At 45.3% G+C, this 22,865-nt stretch overlaps 1 protein-coding gene and 1 pseudogene across 1 annotated transcript in view; one reads left to right on the top strand and one right to left on the bottom strand.

Annotated features, from left to right (window-relative positions):
- LOC126235485 (uncharacterized) overlaps nt 1-22,865 on the top strand; it is a 329,377-nt gene that overhangs the window by 172,968 nt on the left and 133,544 nt on the right. The gene's annotated exons all lie outside the window — the stretch shown is intronic.
- LOC126238018 (5S ribosomal RNA) lies at nt 5,036-5,153 on the bottom strand (annotated as a pseudogene).

Raw genomic sequence — 22,865 nt, 5'->3', positions numbered from 1 at the left:
GGAGCCCCTTAAACCATGTGTACCATTTGTAACACCGAGTACGGCTCTGAGCACTATGGGACTTAACTTCTGAGGTCATCAGTCCCCTGGAACTTAGAACTACTTAAACCTAACTAACCTAAGGACATCACACACATCCATGCCCGAGGCAGGATTCGAACCCGCGACAGTAGCGGTCGCGCTGTTCCAGACTGAAGCGGCTAGAACCGCCACTCAGGCCGGCCACCGAGTACGGCTTGAGCACTCATCACCGTAGGCATCCTGCATCATTTGGTGTGTCTCTGTAAGGGTTTTCTTGAGTTACACGCAAAATTCAGCCGCGTTGCTCCTCTAACTCTGCCATCTCTAAATTCGCAAACTGTGCGGCACAACGTTCTAAAAATGTTCAGATGTGTGTGAAATCTTAGGGCACTTAACTGCTAAGGTCATCAGTCCCTAAGCTTACACACTACGTAACCTAAATTATCCTAAGGACAAAAACACACACCCATGCCCGAGGGAGGACTCGAACCTCCGCCGGCACCAGCCGCACAGTCCATGACTGCAGCCCCTGAGACCACTCGGCTAATCCAGCGCGGCGACACAACGTTCTACTCAACACAGCACTGAACAATAACTAACAGCAATACAGTAATGAAATTTCTGGCAGTTACACATTAATTGCCGGCCGCGGTGGTCTCGCGGTTCTGGGCGCTCAGTCCGGAACCGCGCGACTGCTACGGTCGCAGGTTCGAATCCTGCCTCGGGCATGGATGTGTGTGATGTCCTTAGGTTAGTTAGGTTCAAGTAGTTCTAAGTTCTAGGGGACTGATGACCACAGATGTTAAGTCCCATAGTGCTCAGAGCCATTTGAACCATTTAGCCAGTTAGACATTAAACACAGGCCTGTGCAGGGATGCCAACCGCATTTCGCTCCAGCATACCAACCGCTCGAAATCAGAGAGACTGGAGTCTCACGGCCGTTACCAGCAACAGTTCTTACCGAGAGCAATTCGCTACTGGGCACGGAAAAGGGGGCAGTGACCATGGCACAGAATGTACCCTCCGCCACACACCTTAAGGTGGCTTGCGGACTAGAGATGTAGAGCCTAATGGATTACTGTTGCAGACACTGTGATACACAATCTACATACCATATGAGCTGGCATTGAGAAGACGTTAATATCTGATACGAAAACATAGCCAAAAGAAAATATAGACAAAAGAAGTCAAAGGTCTTGGAGAACATTTCCCGTTCCTTTGTGAAGACTGTACTTTGGTCTCATCATCATGATCGTAGACCCACGTCTCAATACTTCATTTAGCTACAATATAGCAGGTCAGCAACTGGAAGCAGTTAATTCCGTGAATTATCTGGGAGTAGGCATTAGGAGAGATTTAAAACGAAATGATCATATAAAGTTGATCGTCGGTAAAGCAGAAGCCAGACTGAGATTCATTGGAAGAACCCTATGGAAATGCAATCCGAAAACAAAGGAAGTAGGTTACAGTACACTTGTTCATCAACTGCTTGAATACTGCTCACCAGGGGCATCCGTACCAGATAGGGTTGATAGAAGAGATAGAGAAGATCTAACGAAGAGCAGCGCGCTTCGTTACAGGATCATTTAGTAATCGCGAAAACGTTACGGATATGATAAACTCCAGTGGAAAGCTCTGCAGGAGAGACGCTCAGTAGCTCGGTGCGGGCTTTTGTTGAAGTTTCGAGAACACACTTTCACCGAGGAGTCAAGCAGTACATTGCTCCCTCTCGCGAAGAGACCATGAGGATAAAATCAGGGAGATTAGAGCCCACACAGAGGCATATCGACAATCCTTGTTTCAACGAAACAATGTGAGAGTGGAATAGAAGGGAGAACCGATAGAGGTACTCGAAGTACCCTCCGCCACATAACGTCAGGTGGCTTGCGGAGTATGGATGTAGACGTAGTAGTCACTCATTGCCCTGTATTCGTTCTGGACTGATCGATGCATGGTTCCTGTCATCTGAGAGTGTCGTGTGTATCGATCCTATCGAACGCTGCCTTCTGACTCACACCGCTAGCCGAACATGCTCACTGTTATCGCGTTATCGCAGCCACGGGATGTGATCTGCCATTAGGAGAGGTGACTCAGGTAGATGTACAATGTGCCGAGTTTGTTACGGCGGTAACGTGTACTTTGACCGACTGAGTGATTCATGCATGTCGAGAGCTTCTCACCTTGACGCTGAGACGTTATCAATGGACCTGCAGTCAAACCTTTCAAACGTATTCTCTATCAGTGAAACACAGTGATCCTTGCAAATACTGATGACTCTAGAACAAATGTAAGAATAATGAGGGGTTTCTTACGGTGACATCGATAATAAAATATTTATAAATTTTTTTAATAAACATTGCGCAACTGATTCCCCCCCACCCCCCGATGAAATACGTGTTGCTGGGGATCTCAGGTATTGCTTCGGATGTTGGTCCTGAAACTTCGTGTATTCTGTCACTGACGTTGACGAAGTTTCAGTGACGTCTTTGCCTGCAGATGAGTAGGCGCTCCGTCAAAATATTGTGAAATCCCAGTGACACCATCCTTGGCAACGCATGACAGCTATAGCGTCACAAGGATGAGTATCTATTTTTCTTTTTGACACACAGTTGTAGTTACATAATCGTCTCTAGATATGCACCTACCAAACTCATCTTTCCGATTACACACGTTAGTGTAAATGAAACTGAAAATACACTACTGGCCATTAAAATTGCTTCACCAAGAAGAAATGCAGATGATTAACGGGTATTCATTGGACAAAAATATTTTACTAGAACTGACATGTGATTACATTTTCACGCAATTTGGGTGCATAGATCCTGAGAAATCAGTACGCAGAACAACTACCTGCGGCCGTAATAACGGCCTTGATACGCCTGGGCATTGAGACAAACAGAGCTTGGATGGCGGGTACAGGTACAGCTGCCCATGCAGCTTCAACACGATACCACAGTTCATCAAGAGTAGTGACCGGCGTATTGGGACGAGCCAGTTGCTCGACCACTGTTGACCAGACGTTTTCAATTGGTCAGTGATCTGGAGAATGTGCTGGCCAGGTCAGCAGTCGAACATTTACTGTATCCAGAAAGGCCCGTACATGCGGTCGTGCATTATCCTGCTGAAATGTAGGGTTTCGCAGGGACCGAATGAAGGGTAGAGCCACGGTCGTAACATATCTGAAATGTAACGTGCACTGTTCAAAGTGCCGTCAATGCGAACAAGAGGTGACCGAGACGTGTAACCAATGGCACACCATACCATCACGCCGGGTGATACGCCAGTATGGCGATGACGAATACACGCTTCCAATGTGCGTTCACCGCGATGTCGCCAAACACGGATACGACCATCATGATGGTGTAAACAGAACCTGGATTCATCCGAAAAATGACGTTTTTCCATTCGTGCACCCAGGTTCGTCGTTGAGTACACCATCGCAGGCGCTCCTGTGTTGCAGCGTCAAGGGTAACCGCCGCCACGGTCTCCGAGCTGATAGTCCATTCTGCTGCAAACGTCGTCAGGGATCGAGACGTGGCTGCACGATCCATTACAGCTATGTGGATAAGATGCCTGTCATCTCGACTGCTAGCAATACGAGGTCGTTGGGATCCAGCACGGCGTTCCGTATTACCCTCCTGAACCCACCGATTCCATATTCCGCTAATAGTCATTGGATCTCGACCAACGCGAGCAACAATGTCGCGATACGATAAACCGCAATCGCGATAGGCTACAATCCGACCTTTATCAAAGTCGGAAACGTGTTGGTACGCATTTCTGCTCCTTACATGAGGCATCACAACGATGTTTACCAGGCAACGCCGGTCAACTGCTGTTTGTGTATGAGAAATCGGTTGGAAACTTTCCTCGTATCAGCACGTTTTAGGTGTCGCCACCGGCGCCAACCTTGTGTGAATGCTCTGAAAAGCTAATCATCTTCTTCCTGTCGGTTAAATTTCGCGTCTGTAGCACATCATCTTCGTGGTGTAGCAATTTTAATGGCCAGTAGTGTATGTTAATTTTATTTACTTATTTATTGTATTTACTAATTAAGTATTAAGAGAGTTCACTGGATTAGAAATAACAGCTCTTCTACGCACGGTGATGAAGCACAGCCATGTACAAAATCTTGAAATTTAGAGAGTTGTTTTCTGTGCGCATGTTCACTGACGTGGCTGTAACATTAGTTTTAGCATACACTCGTATGTCGCGAAAAACAAATCGCATGTGCCCAGTGTTCTCTCTAATATATTCATCATTGACCTGCGAGTGCTAATCGCAGATAGTTTTAGAAAGTGACATTATACTTCTCACGAAACTGACATTTCAGTCTCCATTGAGGCTGGAAGAGGTTGCCCTGGTAGTCCTTCAAACGAGAATGTCTAATAGACGCACTGCCCGTCGAATGAAATGTGGCTACCATGCTTTGCGCTAGTGATTAACTCCCATTCTGGTCGTAGCGGGGTCGTGTTGCCAGTCTGTTAGGGAACAGCTCCCATTCTGGTCGTAGCGGGGTTGTGTTATCAGTCTGTTAAAGAGTCACCCTTGTTATTATTGCCAACTTCTTCATTGTTCAACTCCGAATGTGAATTGGTTTGTTAAACAGAAAATAGTAGACAATGTTGGATACCTGGATACGGGAATTACAAAATGGACAGGTAAAAGGTACGGTTAAATTTCCTTCCAGGTTTTTGTGGTGGCTCTGAGACTACGTCATACCAGATGGCTCTGATGTTTGTACCTAATATCGAAGCCAGAATGTTTCTCCAGACTTGTGCCCATGTTAAAAAACTAAAAACTAAACTCTTCCCGAACATACCATGAAGGCCCAATGGTACCGACCGGCCCCCGGGCCATCCTTAGCCCACAGGCGTCACTGGATGCGGATATGGAGGGGCATATGGTCAGTACACCGCTCTCCCGGCCTTATGTCAGTTTACGAGACCGGATCCGCTACTTCTCAATCAAGTAACTCCTCAGTTTGCCTCACAAGGGCTGAGTGCACCCCACCTGCCAACAGCGCTCGGCAGATCGGATGGTCACCCATCCTAGTGCTAGCCCAGCCCGACAGCTCTTAACTTTGGTGATCTGACGGGAACCGGTGTTACTATTGCGGCAAGGCCGTTGGCCTTGTGCCCGTGGTGTCCGTGGGTATTTAACAGGTATGGGACGTCTGGGAGTGCTCATTATAGTGGTTCGGTAGACTAAACCTATGGATGATTCAGAATTTCTTTACCGATGTAGCTCATGCCTAAATACGCTGAAGAGCCAAAGAAACTGGTACACTTGCCTAATATCGTGTAGGGCCCACGCGAGCACGCAGAAGTGCCACAACACGATGTGGCATGGACTCGACTAATGTTTGAAATAGAGCTGGAGGGAATTGACACCATGAATCTGGCAGTGTTGTCCATAAATGCGTAAGAGTACGAGGGGGTGGAGATCTCTTCTGAACAGCACGTTGCAAGGCATTACAGATATGCTTAATAATGTTCATGTCTTGGGAGTTTGTGTTTAAACTCAGAAGAGTGTTCCTGGAACAACTCTGTAGCAATTCTGGACGTGTGGGGTGTCGCATTGTCCTGTTGCAATTACTCAAGTCTGTCGGAATGCTCAGTGGACATGAATGGATGCAGGTGATCAGAAAGGATGCTTACGTACGAATCACCTGTCAGAGTCGTATCTAGACGTATGAGGGGTCCCATATTACTCCAACTACACACGCCCACACCATTACAGAGTCTCCACCAGCTTGAACAGTCCCCTGCTGACATGGCAGGGTCCATGGATTCATGAGGTTGTCTCCATACCCGTACACGTCCATCCGATCGATACAATCTGAAACAAGACTCGTCCGACCAGACAACATTTCTCCAGTCATCGACAGTCTAATGTTGATTCTGACAAGCCTAGGCGAGGCGTAAAGCTTTGTGCCATGCAGTCATCAAGAGTACAAGAGTGGACGTTCGGCTCCGAAAGCTCATATCGATGATGTTTCGTTGAATTCTTCGCACGCTGACACTTGTCGACTGCCCAGCATTGAAATCTCCAGCAATTCGTGAAAGGGCTGCGCTTCTGTCACGTTGTACGATTCTCTTCACTCGTCGTTGGTCCCGTTTCTGCAGGATCTTTTTCTGATCGCGGCGATGTCGGAGATTTACTGTTTTACTGGATTCCTAATATTCATGGTACACTAGTGAAATGGTCGTACGGGAAAATCCCCACTTCATCGCTACGTCAGAGATGCTGTGTCCCATCGCTCGTGCGCCAACTATAACACCACGTTCAAACTCACTTAAATCTTGATAACTTACCATTGTAGCAGCAGTAAGCAGTAACCGATATAACAACTGCGCCAGACACTTGTTGTCTTACATGGGCGTTGCCGACCGCAGCTCCATATTCTGTCTGTTTACGTATCTCTGTATTTGAATACGCATGACTATAGCAGTTTCTTTGACGCTTCAGTGTAGTATTTGTCAATGTAATCCAATGCAGTTCTCAGGGGATTATCATGTCTCCGTGGGTAGGCGTCTGCAGGCTGATGAACGAAGATCATAGTTATGCTACCTTCTTTGGCCTCTAAAATCCGGTATGTTTGTGTGAGATAGATTGCGATGCTGTGCGAGCCCGTTTTCCTTACTTCGAGTCTCCCTATGTTACATGATGAGGCATGTTTGATAAAGGATGTTTGAAATATGTTTAGGCTGCATATGAGCCATGACATTGCTGATAAAATCTGTCTCGCAAAGGGCCTAGGCAATGACAATATCACTGATATATGATTTATTTTCTATTTTTATATAATATATTAGGGTTTCTGTAGCCAGTCTAGATTGCGTAGACGTCGTTGTCTAAGCATGTTAATAATGAATCGGTCGGGCACACAGTTTTAATCTGCCAGGAAGTTTCATATCAGCGCACACTCCGCTGCAGAGTGAAAATCTCATTCTGGAAACATGTTAATAATGTTGGACGTCTTGTTGCGCCAATTCTTTTGGACAATCCATAATGTGGGCTGTGGTGGCAAGTGTCAAGGTTGGTCTTCATGGAGTGGACCACGTGGTTGAACACAGAGCATTTGTGGTATTGTGGTCGCCGTACGGTCCCTTTACAAGTATACAATGTATAGTGTGACACTCGGGTGATGTGCAGGTATAGCTGCACATAGAAACACACCCTTATCGCCCTCTATGTTCCGGTAAGCGTTCATCGCGTTTTTCCCGGTGGCAACCTTGTGGCATAGCCACCTGTCGTCCATCCGCTAGTTAGAGCCCGTTCCATTGTGTAAGACTTCCGGCTTCCACCGGCATGGGTGTAACAGGCTGCTCTTTATCTACCGCAAACGTGTTGGGTGAACTTCAAGGAAAATCCGATGCTTCTCTATTTATTCCTGACTGCTCGCTGAGGAAAATGAAATGAAATGGTCGTACGGCATTATTAGCCGGGAGACGACATGTGTGGTAGTTCGTAGTGCAAGTCTTTCTACTTGACGCCGCTTCGGCGACTCTCGCGTCGATGACGATGAAATGATGATGAGGGCAACGCAACACCCAGTCCCGGAGCGTAGAAAATCTCCGACCCGGCCAGGAAACGAACTTAGACCCTCCTAGGGTCTAGAGTCCAGACCATGACCTGCGGACGCTCGCTGAGGTCTTTATGTCAGCTGAAAAATTTGTAACGTGCGTGGTTTCTAAGGTACTGTATCTGTACCGACATATACGTCGCGTATCAGCCACACAGTCTGTAACAGAGCGAACAGAGCGTACCTAAATCAGCCCACCCAACACACCTTTTCTTTTCCATTCTGGGATAGTATGGTACACTGAAAGAGCGATTATCACCGGATATAATTTTGGAAAGGTCTTGGTCGCAAATTCATTTATTCGCCGTTAACGCATTTCGATATATTATCATCAGAATACAGAGTAAAATACAAAGCAAAGCTCACATAAGTATGAATATAAATCACTGAAATTAAGACTCCTCATCCCTATGGAGTCAAGTGCCAAAGTCATACTTAAAGAGAAGTCTTATTTTCGGTACTCACTTTTCTGAAATTTTCCTTGTATTTTGTTCTGTGTTCTGAGAAGATGATGTATCTAAACGCTTAATGGAAAGTAAATTAATTTGCGACCAAGATATTTCCAAAATTGTATGCTGTGCCAAATCCCAATGGTCGCTTGCCGCAAATATGGAAGAATTTCTAAATGAAGAAGGCATTTCGACACTTTTCTATACTAGCTCGTCTTTATCTCAATTTTCTCTTGCGGTCGCTACGTGAAATTGTGTTACAAAGTTGAAGGACACGAAGAGGAGACAGTAGATGACGATGTGGTACACTGCAAGACATGTCGAGCACGATATCGACTTACTATTTGTTCAAATGGTTCAAATGGCTCTGAGCACTATGGGACTTAACATCTATGGTCATCAGTCCCCTAGAACTTAGAACTACTTAAACCTAACTAACCTAAGGACAGCACACAACACCCAGCCATCACGAGGCAGAGAAAATCCCTGACCCCGCCGGGAATCGAACGCGGGAACCCGGGCGTGGGAAGCGAGAACGCTACCGCACGACCACGAGATGCGGGCTTACTATTTGTGCAGGTGGTGCCCCACACGTCATAAATGTTTGAAAAAACTCACATTTAAGAACCACAGAGAGCTGCTATTGAAATAAGCGCTTATTCATTACCAATTTTAATCAACAACTCATCACCACGTATTGTAAAAGCTATTTCGTCAAATAACGACATTTCTAAGAAGTGTGGGCTATGTTGATAGTGCACAACAGAAAACAGAAAGAATTTAGTTATTGTTTACTTTATTAAAAAAGAATGTTACTATTTTCGAATTAATACACATTCGAAACAAGTATCGGTATTTCGTTTTAATAAAGTAACCCAAAACTAAATCTTGACCGATAGTTGCTGTGTACTAGGTATTATAAAATTGTTTACAACAGTCTGTATGGTATCATTCTAATTGCGGTTTCAAAACATAAAATAAATCACCATCCTTCGTCACTGGAACTGCTGTTAAGTGTAATATGAGTCATTACAATCAACAGTGCATAATATCATTAAATAATCTTGACCACACGGTAAGAACGATAACATAAAGACTGATGTAAATAGTTTTATGATACCTGATAATGATCGAGTAACCGAAACTTGTAGTTACTAAAGCTGTGGAAGTGCAATTCTGCCTTAAGCAAACACAAATTCTTCTTTAAGACCCATACATGTTCCCTTGATTATGGTGGAGCGTGCAACTTTCTCCTTCATATTCTGTTCAAATGTTCAACTGTGTGTGAATTCATAAGGGACCAAACTGCTTAGGTCATCGGTCCCTGGACTTACACACTACTTAAACTAACTTATGCTAAGAACAACACACACACCCAAGCCCGAGGGAGGACTCGAACCTCCGGCGGGAGGGGCTCATACCCTGTGTGTGTAGTATAGAATGAAAGTGCATGAAACTTATTATTAAAAGTATGTGATTACTTAAGCCCTGTTTTGCACAGTCGAGTGAACAGTGGTGTGTTGGCTGACGTCAGTGTAGACAGTATTCAACATATCAAAAAGACGCCAAAATAAAACCAATAAAAATTCCACATCAAATGAACTGCTAAATTTTGTCTGAATGTATTATTGAAATGACTTTAATTAAAGTCGTCTGCTGTTTTACGTAGCTTAATTGCGAAACTAAACTCAGAATACGAAAAATATTTCATTCACTGATATATCACACTGTTTGCTGAAATGTATTTGTATAACTAGAAAATAACCTGCAAACTGAATGTAGGTATCTGAACTAATCTCTGATTAAGTGTGTAATGACCTTGTTCTGTATGTATAGTGTAACTATATGATTATGGCCCTGAACTATACTTGCACTTACACTTTGTGGTCAAAAGTATCCGAACAGCACCAAAAACATACGTTTTTCATATTAGCTGTATTGTGCTGCCATCTACTGCCAGGTACTCCATATCAGCGACGTCAGTAGTCATTAGACATAGTGAGAGAGCAGAATGGGGCGCTCCGCGGAACTCATTGACTTCGAACGTCGTCAGGTGATTGGGTGTCACTTGTGTCATACGTCTGTACGCAAGATTTCGACCCTCCTAAACATCCCTAGGTCCACTGTTTGCGATGTGTTAGTGGAGTGGAAACGTGAAGGGATACGTACAGGTCGACTTCGTATGTTGCCTGACAGAGACCGCCGACAGTTGAAGAGGGTCGTAATGTGTAATAGACACACAGCTGTTCAGACCATCACACAGGAACTCCAAACTGCGTCAGGATGCACTGCAAGTACTATGACAGTTAGGCGGTAGATGAGAAAACTTGGATTTCATTGTCGAGCGGATGCTCATAAGCCACACATGACGCCGGTAAATGCCAAACGACGCCTCGCTTGTTGTAAGGAGAGTAAACATTGGCCGATTGAGCAGTGTAAAAACGTTGTGCGGAGTGACGAATCACGGTACACAACGTGGCGATCCGACAACAGGGTGTGGGTTTGGCGAATGCCCTGTGAACTTCATCTGCCAACCTGCGTGTAGAGCCAACAGTAAAAGTTGGAGGTGGTGGTGTTATGATGTGGTCGTGATTTTCTTGGATGAGGCTTGCACCCCATGTTGTTTTGCGTTGCACTATCACAGCATAGGCCTACATTGATGTTTTAAGCACCTTCTTGCTTCCCTCTGTTGAAGAACATTTCGGGGATGGCGATTGCTTCTTTCAACGCGACCGAGCACCTGTTCATAATGCACGGCCTGTGGAGGAGTGATTACACGACAATAATGGACTGGCCTGCACAGAGCCCTGACCTGAATCCTATAGAACACCTCTGGGATGTTTTGGCACTCCGACTTCGTACGAGGCATCAATACCCTTCCTCAGTGCAGCACTCCGTTTAGAATGGGCTACCATTCCCCAAGAAACCTTCCAGCACCTGTCTGAACGTATGCCTGCGAGAGTGGAAGCTGTCATCAAGGCCAACACCATACTGAATTCCAGCATTACCGACGGAGGTCGCCACGAACTTATAAGTCATTTTCAGCCAGCTGTCTGGATACCTTTCATCACATAGTGTACCTCGGTTCAGTATAACTTTTCTTCCGAAAGTGGAGCACAGCCAGCAGCGCCGCAGCATTGCTAAATTACAAGTGGTAAGCCAAAAATAGCCTTCAAAAGTGTGTAAACCGCCATGTGCAATGCGGTCACTCGCGACATACAATTTCTTGCATGGGAATGATTTTGGGTGCTAAAGTTCTACAAATGATTTTTCTAAGACAGTTTTATAGCAAAGAATTACTTTATAACTTTACAATATGCTGAACAACGCTGACTTTATACAAAAGTGACTGGTTTTAGAAACAATCTAACTGATTGATTATTCGAAAATTTACTTTGATCAAAAGATTAAGCCACCTTAATGACCCCGATTTTTCCACAAACTTCTGAAGCTGTGTGAAATTCATGAGATAAATGTTTCAACCAAATCTCGGTGCAACAAATATCTTTACAACAGAGTGCTAACTACGCAGAAGTAAACAAAACAAAAAACTTCCTTTGATTCACAATTCTTCACATGACTCTTTTCAAAATCCATAAATACTCTCATCATCACCTTATTCAATAATTTCCAACAAATGTGTGTTCAGTGTTTAGCGGCTAAATTCCAGATAAAAAATTGTTGACCATCCAGTTTTACGTCTACTTCCAAACACACCTCTATTAAAAATAATCTCCCTCTGTGAGCGCCCTCAGGCAGAGACGGTCTAACAACATTTCAGATGTGTGCTTGTCGATATACGACAGTAAGAAATGAACACTTGTACACCTCACAAGCCGGCCGCAATGGCCGAGCGGTTCTAGGCGCTACAGTCTGGTACCGCGCAACCGCTACGGGTCGCAGGTTCAAATCCTGCCTCGGGCATGGATGTGTGTGATGTCCTTAGGTTAGTTAGTTTTAAGTAGTTCTAAGTTATGGGGGACTGATGACCTCAGAAGTTAAGTCCCATAGTGCTCAGAGCCATTTGAACCATTTGAACACCTCACAAGCTTCCCAGAAACATATGCTGTGTAGGTGTTATAGAAGAACTTTTGTTTGCTCAAGGCAGAATTGTGCATCTGAAAGCAAAAAGTGAGCTTCGGCCACGAGATGGACAGTCACCAGCAGCTCCAGTCATCTCTAAAAATATGACTTTTTTTCAACGACCGGCTCTCCTCTGTTACACTCATTTACATACACACACATGTTTTCGTTTGTAACAACGTATCACTCCAAAAATAAAATAAAAATGATTTTAATCGTTCCAGTATCAACTGATGTGTTAAGGATTTCCCTTGGTTGTACAGCAAACACCGTACTGGTAATTCCACTCATAGTCCTACCAAACCACAGGATAAGGAACCCCCTCTCCCACCGCTCCACCCCCACCCCCGCCTTCAAAAAGAAGTGGCATGGAATAAACAAACAATGTATTGCAGTAAATATCTAACATTTGCAAATGATTTTGCTGTATTTTCTGAAAATCAAGCAGACGCAGAAATATAAGTCAATCTCTTGCAGCAAATAGCCAGTAAGAACCAATTAAAAGTAAAAACCAACCACAATTATAAGTTTCTAATACTAGTCTAAAACTAATTAACAAATAAACACCTGATAGGACGATCCTGTTCATTTCATCAAATTTCTGACTTGGGGATTGAATAGGGCTAGAGATCAACAACAAATGCTGCCTGTTGAAAAATCGTCTAGAGTTTGACCGAACGGCTTTGACCGATTGATAGTTCAGTTCTGGACTTTATATATTGTAAATATAAAATAATTACAAAAATCCGATTGCAGTGTGGTCTCCTTCGGAGCCATGGAGTTTCCAGACACTGTGCTATCCCGTTGCATTTGTGCCCTGAAAATGACAGGGTGTGTACCTGTCACAATACGGCGATTGTTGAAGACGTTAACCGGATACATACCCCTAAGTTGTCTGAACATTTTATACGGCGGGGGAATCGTAAGTTTCACAGCATCTAGGCAGTTTACCAGTTTTTGAGTTTAGATCAGAGACGCTATTTGTTTCTTTTACAATGTATGGTGATGCGCTCGACACCAAACGGAGACAACTAGGCAAGTTGTAGAAATAATGGGAAATAGAAAATGAAAACAGATGAAAACCGAAACATTAGAAAACTATCATTTTAGTGCTAAAATCCAGAAGGAGAGCACCTAAGTAAATTTCCCTTGTAGTGTAGTTGTAGTTATTCCTTAAACTAGGCATCTCGTGCCTACTGTCTTTTTAACTTGCGTCAAAAGAAAGCAGTGTGACATTGCCAAGGACTTAAAAATTTACAGTTTCTAGAGAACAAGGAAGGAAGATTAGAGTTTAGGGTTCCGTCCGCGAAAAGGTCAGTAACAAGACAGCAGTAACTCGGATTCGAGACGTCTGGTACAGGAAATCGTCCGAGGCTGTTTCGAAGGAACCAACCCGGCATTTAGGGTCCTAGGGACACCACGGGAAACGAAAATCTGGGTGACCGGCCGCTGCCCTCGGATGCGTGTCTAGTGTCGCAGTTGCTTGGGACCGTACGCACTCTGCGAACGTGTTGGAGAGGATGCTGGGCACACGAGATCGACGTCAAGCCTGGGTGCGTAAAACACCGCTATACGCATGCAGAGCGTCGTCTCCCAAGGACACACCGTTGCGGCGCAGAGCATACCAAGCGTTCTACGTCGTTGGCGGGGTCTGCTGCCAGAACACGATCAGAACGAAAAAGTTTGTCTGCCCACGTAACGTAGCGTGCAGACAAACAAATTGCAAAGATGTGTTTAGCTGGCTCGACGCCCGAAGAAAAAAAACACTGCCTAGCAAAAAAAGTGAGGCCCCCAGAAGGGGAGGAGGAAACAAATTGAACCGCCTCCCCCCCCCCCCCGATGTGAAAGGGCAGCGATTGCAAAATCGAGTAAAATTTGCAAAGGACTTGACCATATGAGGACGCCTACCAGTGCGACGCTGCGCCACCTCTATCTTGGATGCAAGCATGGATTCTGTTTAGAGGGGTGTCTAAGGCCATGGTATCCTGACCTGAGGCAAGCTGGCCCACAACAGTTGTAATTGGTTCCTGATATCTTGGATACTGGTACTGGGACGGCATTGACATTTCATGGGGGACGACGTTCTATGAGGGACAAATCAGGCGGTCTCGCATACCCTGGAGAACCTCGGCATCATGCAGACAGTCCATAGAGACACGTGGCATGTGTGCACGAGCATTGCCATGTTGAAAAATGGCACCAAGACACTGTCATATGAGAGGTAACACTCGAGGACGCAGGATGTCCGTGACATATCATTGCAGGTTCGTTTGAGCATTTACCAGGGCAGCGCCAGACAACAGGCTGTACTGCGCATGCGCAGCTACGATGACGTAGGCAGCCCGTGCTTGGTGCTTGCTCTGCTCATACGCTTTCCGTCGCATTTCTGGTGGAAGTTTGTGCGTGGTGGGGCATCACGTGACCATGTGCAGCCCTGCGGTATGTTGTTGAGAGGACATACAGAGTTGTACTTAGAGCAATTGTTTTATCATATCCCACCCAGATAAAGGATGCAGATAAGGAAGCAGATTTTTGGCAAAATATCATTTCAAAATTAGACTCCACAGCTCGAAGGACCATAACATTTTGCTATGGGATGACTTTGACAGTTTTTATTTTAATTCGTTCTCTGCAATCTTGTTATGTAGCATTTCCAACAGGTTTACACCTACACAGCACTGCAAAAAGCTAGTAGAATGGAATACAAATTTCTTGCAAAAAAAAAAAAGAAAAGAAACAGTTTCTTGTGCGGCTTATACCGCAATAAAGGACAATAAATTTCATGACTATTTCAAAATGTGTAAAAAATTAACAAGGTGGTCTGTGAGGCAAAGAAACTGTACAACTGAGAGTTTATATTCTGCTCCAGGAATAAATATGAAGCCTTGTGGTGAGTTAAAACGATAAAACACGGTATGCTGCCAGTCTGCCACAGAATGGCATTCTATGAATTTAAGACGTAAACACAAATTAAGAAATAACTTCAGGCCTAGAGGAAGTACTAGACAAGTGCCTTGTGATCGAAAAACACTTTCACAGAAGGCAGATTTGTAAAATTCTGCTACAGCTGTCATTATATTTGAAACAAAAAATTTAGTTCAAAACTACTGACCAAATTTGCCTACTTAGTCAGCTTCAAGTAAATGTTTACGTATGTTCGTACGTATTAAGAGATCTTACAGTGTCATAAAAGGGACAGGACATCAGAGACTACTCCAGCAGCATCGGAATTTCATAAGCCATACTAAAATGCTTCATTCCGCTCTAATTGCAAATTTCTATGTCCAGATGCACTCTGAAGTACCTGATATTCAGCTTGTCATGTGGTTTTCGTGATACCAATTTTCTTCGAGGTCCAGTACTGTATTCTCATGTTTGGTTCTTTATTATGGTATACTGTCATTCGTCCCAGAAAATGAAAATTTGCACTTGAAATTGAACGAAGTTGAATGTAGCCAATAGTGCGGAATGAAACACTTCGTTTAAAATAAACTAACTACCTCAGCGGAAAAACATTAATAAAAGCAAATTTCTCTCCTGAGAAATCAGTACCCAGAACAACCACCTCTGGCCGTAATAACGGCCTTGATAAGCCTGGGCATTGAGTCAAACAGAGCTTGGATGGCGTGTACAGGTACAGCTGCCCATGCAGCTTCAACACGGTACCACAGTTCATCAAGAGTAGTGACTGGCGTATTGTGAAGAGCCAGTTGCTCGGCCACCATTGACCAGACATTTTCAGTTGGTGAGAGATCTGGAGAATGTGCTGGCCAGGGCACCAGTCGAACACTTTCTGTATCCAGAAAGGCCCGTACAGGACCTACAACATGCGGTCGTGCATTGTCCTGCTGAAATGTAGGGTTTCGCGGGGATCGAATGAAGGGTAGAGCCACGGGTCGTAACACATCTGAAATGTAACGTCCACTGTTCAAAGTACCGTCAATGCGAACAAGAGGTGAGCGAGACGTGTAACCTATGGCACCCCATACCATCACGCCAGGTGATACGCCAGTAGGGCGATGACGAATACACGCTTCCAATGTGTGTTCACCGCGATGTTGCCAAACACAGATGCGACCATCATGATGCTGTAAACAGAACCTGGATAGTAAACAGAACCTGGATTCATCCGAAAAAATGACGTTTTGCCATTCGTGCTCCCAGGTTCGTCGTTGAGTACACCATCGCAGGCGCTCCTGTCTGTGATGCAGCGTCAAGGGTAACCGCAGCCACGGTCTTCGAGCTGATAGTCCATGCTGCTACAAACGTTGTCGAACTGTTCGTGTAGATGGTTGTTGTCTTGCAAACGTCCCCATCTGTTGACTCAGGGATCGAGACGTGGCTGCACGATGCGTTACAGTCGTGCGGATAATATGCCTGTCATCTCGACTGCTAGTGATACGAGGCCGTTGGGATCCAGCACGCCGTTCCGTATTACCATCCTGAACCCACTGATTCCATATTCTGCTAACAGTCATTGGATCTCGACCAACGCGAGCAGCAATGTGGCGATACGATAAACGGCAATCGCGATAGGCTACAATCCGACCTTTATCGAAGACGGATACGTGATGGTACGCATTTCTCCTCCTTACACGAGGCATCACAACAACGTTTCACCAGGCAACGCCGGTCAACTGCTGTTTGTGTATGAGAAATCGGTTGGAAACGTTCCTCACGTCAGCACGTTGTAGGTGTCGCCACCGGCGCCAACCTTGTGCGAATGCTCTGAAAAGCTATTCATTTGCATATCACAGCATCTTCTTCCTGTCGGTTAAATTTCGCGTCTGTAGCACGTCATCTTCGTCGTGTAGCAATTTTAATGGCCAGTAGTGTACTAAATACCTCTTTACTAGTCTTCGAGTTTATACACTATCAGCCAGAATGTTGCCGGCCGTAGTGGCCGTGCGGTTCTAGGCGCTGCAGTCTGGAACCGCGAGACCGCTACGGTCGCAGGTTCGAAACCTGCCTCGGGCATGGATGTGTGTGATGTCCTTAGGTTAGTTAGGTTTAAGTAGTTCTAAGTTCTAGGGGACTGATGACCACAGCAGTTAAGTCCCATAGTGCTCAGAGCCATTTGAACCAACCAGAATGTTATGACCATCGACCTACTGTCAATATAAACCCGTCCAGTCGATAGTAGTCTCATCTGGCGAGGAATGGCTGCCAGTCAGACATTTACACGGTGCATGTAGTATCAGTGAGCGCGATCTACCTGTTTCACCGAGGGCGGATTGTGATGGCCTGGAGGTTCGGCACTAGCTTTTCGGGGACTGTACGACTTGTCGGGTGGTCGACGAGTGCTAAGGCGAGTGTCCTCAAGACGTGGCGATAGCAAGCTGCAACCACGCCCAGACGTCGTTACAGATGGCGGGCATCGTATGGTGGGAAGACCGCTAAAACCGGACAGGCGGCGAGCTGTGGCGGAACTAACATCATACTTTAATAATGGGCAGAGTACAGGAGTGTCTGAATGCGCAGTGCACCTAACCCTCCTAACGATGTACCTCTGCAGTCGACGACCTGTGCATGTACCAATGTTAACTCCTCGACATCGACAACTACGACTGAAATGGGCACATGAGCATCGCCACTGGACGGTGGCGCAGCGCAGAGCGTCGTTTGGTCTGATGAATCCCGACTCCTTCTTCATCGTGCCAATGGGAGGGCGCGTAACCCTCGTCTTCCAAACGAATAACTCCTTGACGCCTGTACTGCAGGGCGGAGACAAGCTGGCGGCGGCTCCATTATTCTCTGAGGAACATTCACGTGGGCATCCATGGGTCCATTGAACTCGTTCAAGGCACCATGACGGCCAAAATGGCTTGGTTCAAATGGCTCTGAGCACTATGGGACTTAACATCTATGGTCATCAGTCCCCTAGAACTTAGAACTACTTAAACCTAACTAACCTAAGGACAGCACACAACACCCAGCCATCACGAGGCAGAGAAAATCCCTGACCCCGCCGGGAATCGAACCCAGGAACCCGGGCGTGGGAAGCGAGAACGCGGCCAAAATCTCACACCGGTTACAGACCACGTGCACCCCTTCATGACGATCATTTTTCCCGGCGGCAGTGACATTTTTCAACAAGATAATGCGCTATATCTTAAGACCAGGAGTGTGATGCAGTGGTTCGAGGAACACAGTGGCGCTTTTCCAGTTGATGTGCTGGCCCGAAAATCGCCAGATCTGGACTCATTCGAAGACATCTGGGATGTGATTTAATGTTGCATCAGAGTTCATCGTCCCCCTCTCCGGAATTTACGGGATTTAGGTGACTCGTGTGTGCAGATATGGTGCCAGCTCCCTCCAGTGACCTACCGATGACTCACTGCTTCCATGTCACAATGCGTCACCATTGTTATCCGTGCCAAAGGCAGACGTACCCACTATTAGGTAGGAGGTCATAATGTTATTGCTGATATGTGTCTATTACAACTAGCAGTTGTAAATAAATTCACGTTAGCAAGTATGATCTGTCTGTTGCTGAGACTTTTATTGCAGTCGCTAGAGAACGCGAGTAATAGCGACCGGTTGTGGGATGCGGTAAGCCACGTATGGCAACAGCGTCGCTGCGACCTGAACTGGCAATACAAATCACTTGTCTCATGGACCAAATGTCCTCGATAGCGACTCTTATTTCTTCTCCTCCCTCATCGTGAGATATTTCGTTCCCGTGAGAGGACACAGCCGAAACAAGAGTGCACAAACTTTTTTGCGATAATTGCGCTAGGGGCATTCAATAAGTAATTCAACAATTTTTTTTCCTGAAACCAGTTTGGTTTAATTCAGGATTCCAGTTCACCATATTACTCAGCACTCATTTGACTACAGAACCGTATTTTCCAATCTCCGTTAAATGCTGCACACAGTGTCGATTTACAATTGAAGTTCTGGGCCCCCAACTCGCCATAACTGAACCCAATCGAACACATCTGGGATGCGATTGAATGTTGCGCCAGAGCTCATCGTCCTCCTCTCCGGAATTTACGGGACTCAGGTGACTCGTGTGTGTGCAGATGTGGTGCCAACTCCCTCCAGCGACCAAGGCCTCATTGCTTCCATGTCACGATGCGTCACTGCTGTTATCGATGCCATTTGACAAAAGAACCCTATTTTCCAATCTCCCACCACCTTACTGGGTGGCCGGCCGAGGTGGCCGAGCGGTTCTAGGGGCTACAGTCTGGAACCGCGCGACCGCTACGGTCGCAGGTTCGAATCCTGCCTCGGGTATGGATGTGTGTGCTGTCCTTAGATTAGCTAAGTAGTTCTAAGTTCTAGGGGACTGATGACCTCAGAAGTTAAGTCCCATAGTGCTCAGACTCTGCTAGTCGACGTCGGAGCCAACGTCTTCCTGCATCAGTAACCTCTCCATCATCGACGGACTGCTTCTCACGGATTTCATCCTTGATTGGGCCAAAGAGATCGTAGTCAGAAAGTACAAGATCGGGGCTGTAAGGTGGATGAAGAAGAACAGTTCAAGGAAGTTTTGAGGAGCACCTTTCGGATGCGCAGACTTATGTCAGGCCTTGCGTTGTTACAGAGAAGTCTGTTTACATTTTTGTGGCGACGAACACGCTTAAGCCGTTTCTTCAATTTCCTAAGGGTAGCACATTGCACTTCACAGTTGATCGTTGCACCATGAGGAAGAACATTAAACAGTATAACCCAATTAGAGTCTCAGAAGACCGTCGCCACGACTTTACCGACTGAGTGCACGGCGTTAAAAATTTTCTTCAGGGGGGAGGCGACATGGCGTCCCTAAATGGATCACCGTTTTTTTTTTTTTTTTTTTTTTTTTGCTCGAAGTTGTGAAACCAGTTTTCATCGCCTGCGGCAATGATCGTCAAGAAATTGTCACTATCAGTTTCGTAACGCGCAAGCAATTCCACACAGATGGTCCTTCGTTTGGTCTTTGTGATCTATCGTTAGGCAGTGAGGAACCCATCGGGCGCACATCTCTGAGCACCCCAGTGTGTCAGCACTACCAGCAGAGACGTCCAGTTGAGCAGCGAGGTGTTTGGCCATAATCGTAGATCACCTTGAGTGAGAGTGTCCACACGTTCCAGCATTCACAGCCGTGTGCTGCTGGCCGGCACACGGGAGACCGAACAGATGTGCGCGAACTTCTTGCGATGTTTACAGATTCCTCGACCGACTCAACTTGCTTTTGCTCACTGCCAGGTCTCCGTAGACATTCTGCAAGCGCCTCCGAATATCTGCGATGATCTTTTCTTCCTCCAAAAGAAACTCAGCAGAGCTCTCCTCTTTACAGACGCCATTTTGAAGCCTACGTATAGTTTCGCCACCTGTTGGAACTTAATGAAACTACAGGGGCTGGAGCGGGAATATTTCACGACATCCCACAGAAAATTCTACATCTACATCTACATCCATGCTCTACAAGCTACCTGACGGTGTGTGGCGGAGGGTACCTTGAGTAGCTCTATCGGTTCTCCCTTCTATTCCAGTCTCGTATTGTTCGTGGAAAGGAGGATTGAGGTATGCCTCTGTGTGGGCTCTAATCTCTCTGATTTTATCCTCATGGTCTCTTCGCGAGATATACGTAGGAGACAGCAATATACTGCTTGACTCCTCGATGAAGATATGTTCTCGAAACTTCAACAAAACCCGAACCGAGCTACTGAGCGTCTCTCTTGCAGAGTCTTACACTCCGTTGGATCATCTCTATCTCTTCTAAAATCAACCCTATCTGGTACGGATCCCACACCGGTGAGCAGTATTCAAGCAGTGGGCGAACAAATGTACTGTACCCTACTTCCTTTGTTTTCGGATTGCATTGCCTTAGGATTCTTCCAATGAATCTCAGTCTGGCATCTGCTTTACCGACGATCAACTTTATATGATCATTTCATTTTAAATCACTCCTAATGCCTACTCCCAGATAATTTACGGAATTAACTGCTTCCAGTTGCTGACCTGCTATATTGTAGCTAAATGAAATGCATCTTTCTTTCTATGTATTCGCATCACATTACACTTGTCTGCATTGAGACTCAATTGCCATTACCTGCTTTAACACTGTTAAACACTGCATTCAGTCGGGAGAATCAATCGTGTGGACAATTTGTTCCTTTTACGAAAGATTGCGAATTCCAGATGCGTACGAAGCCTTTTTGGACGATTTAACACAGACTCAGTGATTGCAGGCTCTCTTCGACACAGCTGAAACTTCCCCACTAATTACAGGGCCAACGTGATCATCAAATGATTCAGAAAAAACTCATTCGTTCATTCACTCCGGAACAAAAAAAGTCACAAACCTTATTTATGAAGGAAATTGTGTATTAAATCCATCTCCATTACATGTCCAGATCTCCGGTGATTCCACGTCTTAATTTTTTTTCCGTTTACAGTCTCTTTCTATTCAAACAAACCGCTAGCGGCACAAATGTTAATTGGCTCGCTTTAGCGAGGAGAAAAGCAGAATATGTATCTCTCAGAAACACGTCAATCCCTCAATCGATACTCCAGAAGCTGTCCTAGTTACCACTCCAACAACCATGGAGAATGCATATATGCATCTCTGTTATTTCAAAGAATAAACGCACTAGAAAATACTTTGGCGTCGTCGAGCTGTCGCCGCATATGTTACGAGAAAATCAGATCAGATACTTTTCCAAAGTGAATGAATGTGGATGGTTTGATTGACAATGATTAATTGGTGCGTGGTAGAGGGTATTTTCTGTGGGGACATTACAATGCCCCTCCCAGCGAGCGAAGTTTGTGAGCCTAATTTTGATTTACCGAACACACTTCGCGAGCTATCTACTAGTGTGGGTAACCCGGAAGTGATGAGTGTCAGTCCTCCGACTGAAAAAAATTAATTATGTTTAAGACAGACGAAGAAAAGAAACATTGAAAACAGAAGAAATGAAGAGACAGGTACCGCGGCTGTATTGCTTTTACGTGCATCAGGGTGTTATGTTTGCTGTGCACAACCAAGGAAGATGATCTTTCATGAAACTGTTATCAGGGTCTACCCATTCGGGAACTTTCTTAAGCAGGGAAACCTTGGAAAACCTCTTAAGCCTAGACCGCCAGCCTGCGGTACATAGAAGATAGGAAAGCCTACAGAAGAGAAAAAATAATTTTCAAATTGATCTCTAAATGAAAGATAGGTATCGATTTATATAACGATTTGGAGAAGAGTGATTTGTGCCTCTAGCTAAAAAAAATTTACACTAAATAACTCGAGTTTTTTTTACAATCTTGTTCCCAGGACAATATCTTGCGATGCTGAAACTCCCCCGGATCTTGCATGTCCCCGACGTCCACATTTGTAGTCGGTCTTCTACGCGGCCCACAATGGGAAGAGTAGAAGGAACAGGGATACCAGATTTCACATGCAACATTCATTCCAAAAGAATTAGCAATGACCGAAAGGGAAACTCTTCCTGTAAAAGAACTGGTTAGGTTGCACCGTCCAAGATTCTCCTTTTTGAAAACAAAATCCCTATGGCTTCATGCATCCTTTTTCTTACGATGTACTGCAAGGAATTTAGCCATTGACTTAAAGTTTCCATTTATCCATTGACTAATGCTGTTGCCGAAAACATCATAATATTTACTCTAGTTTGAATTTTCTTTTGGACTTCGCATCACCACTTGTGCTTGTAAGTCCAAAAATTCCGACACATTTTCTGTCAATGATTTGTTCTTCGTAATTTAAAGGATTCATGCAACTTGCAGTAGAT

This window comes from Schistocerca nitens, chromosome 2, assembly GCF_023898315.1.
Source record: "Schistocerca nitens isolate TAMUIC-IGC-003100 chromosome 2, iqSchNite1.1, whole genome shotgun sequence".
NCBI classification, from domain to species: domain Eukaryota; kingdom Metazoa; phylum Arthropoda; class Insecta; order Orthoptera; family Acrididae; genus Schistocerca; species Schistocerca nitens.
The sequence above is the reverse complement of the archived record's forward strand: the minus strand, read 5'-3'. Positions and strand labels throughout refer to the sequence as shown.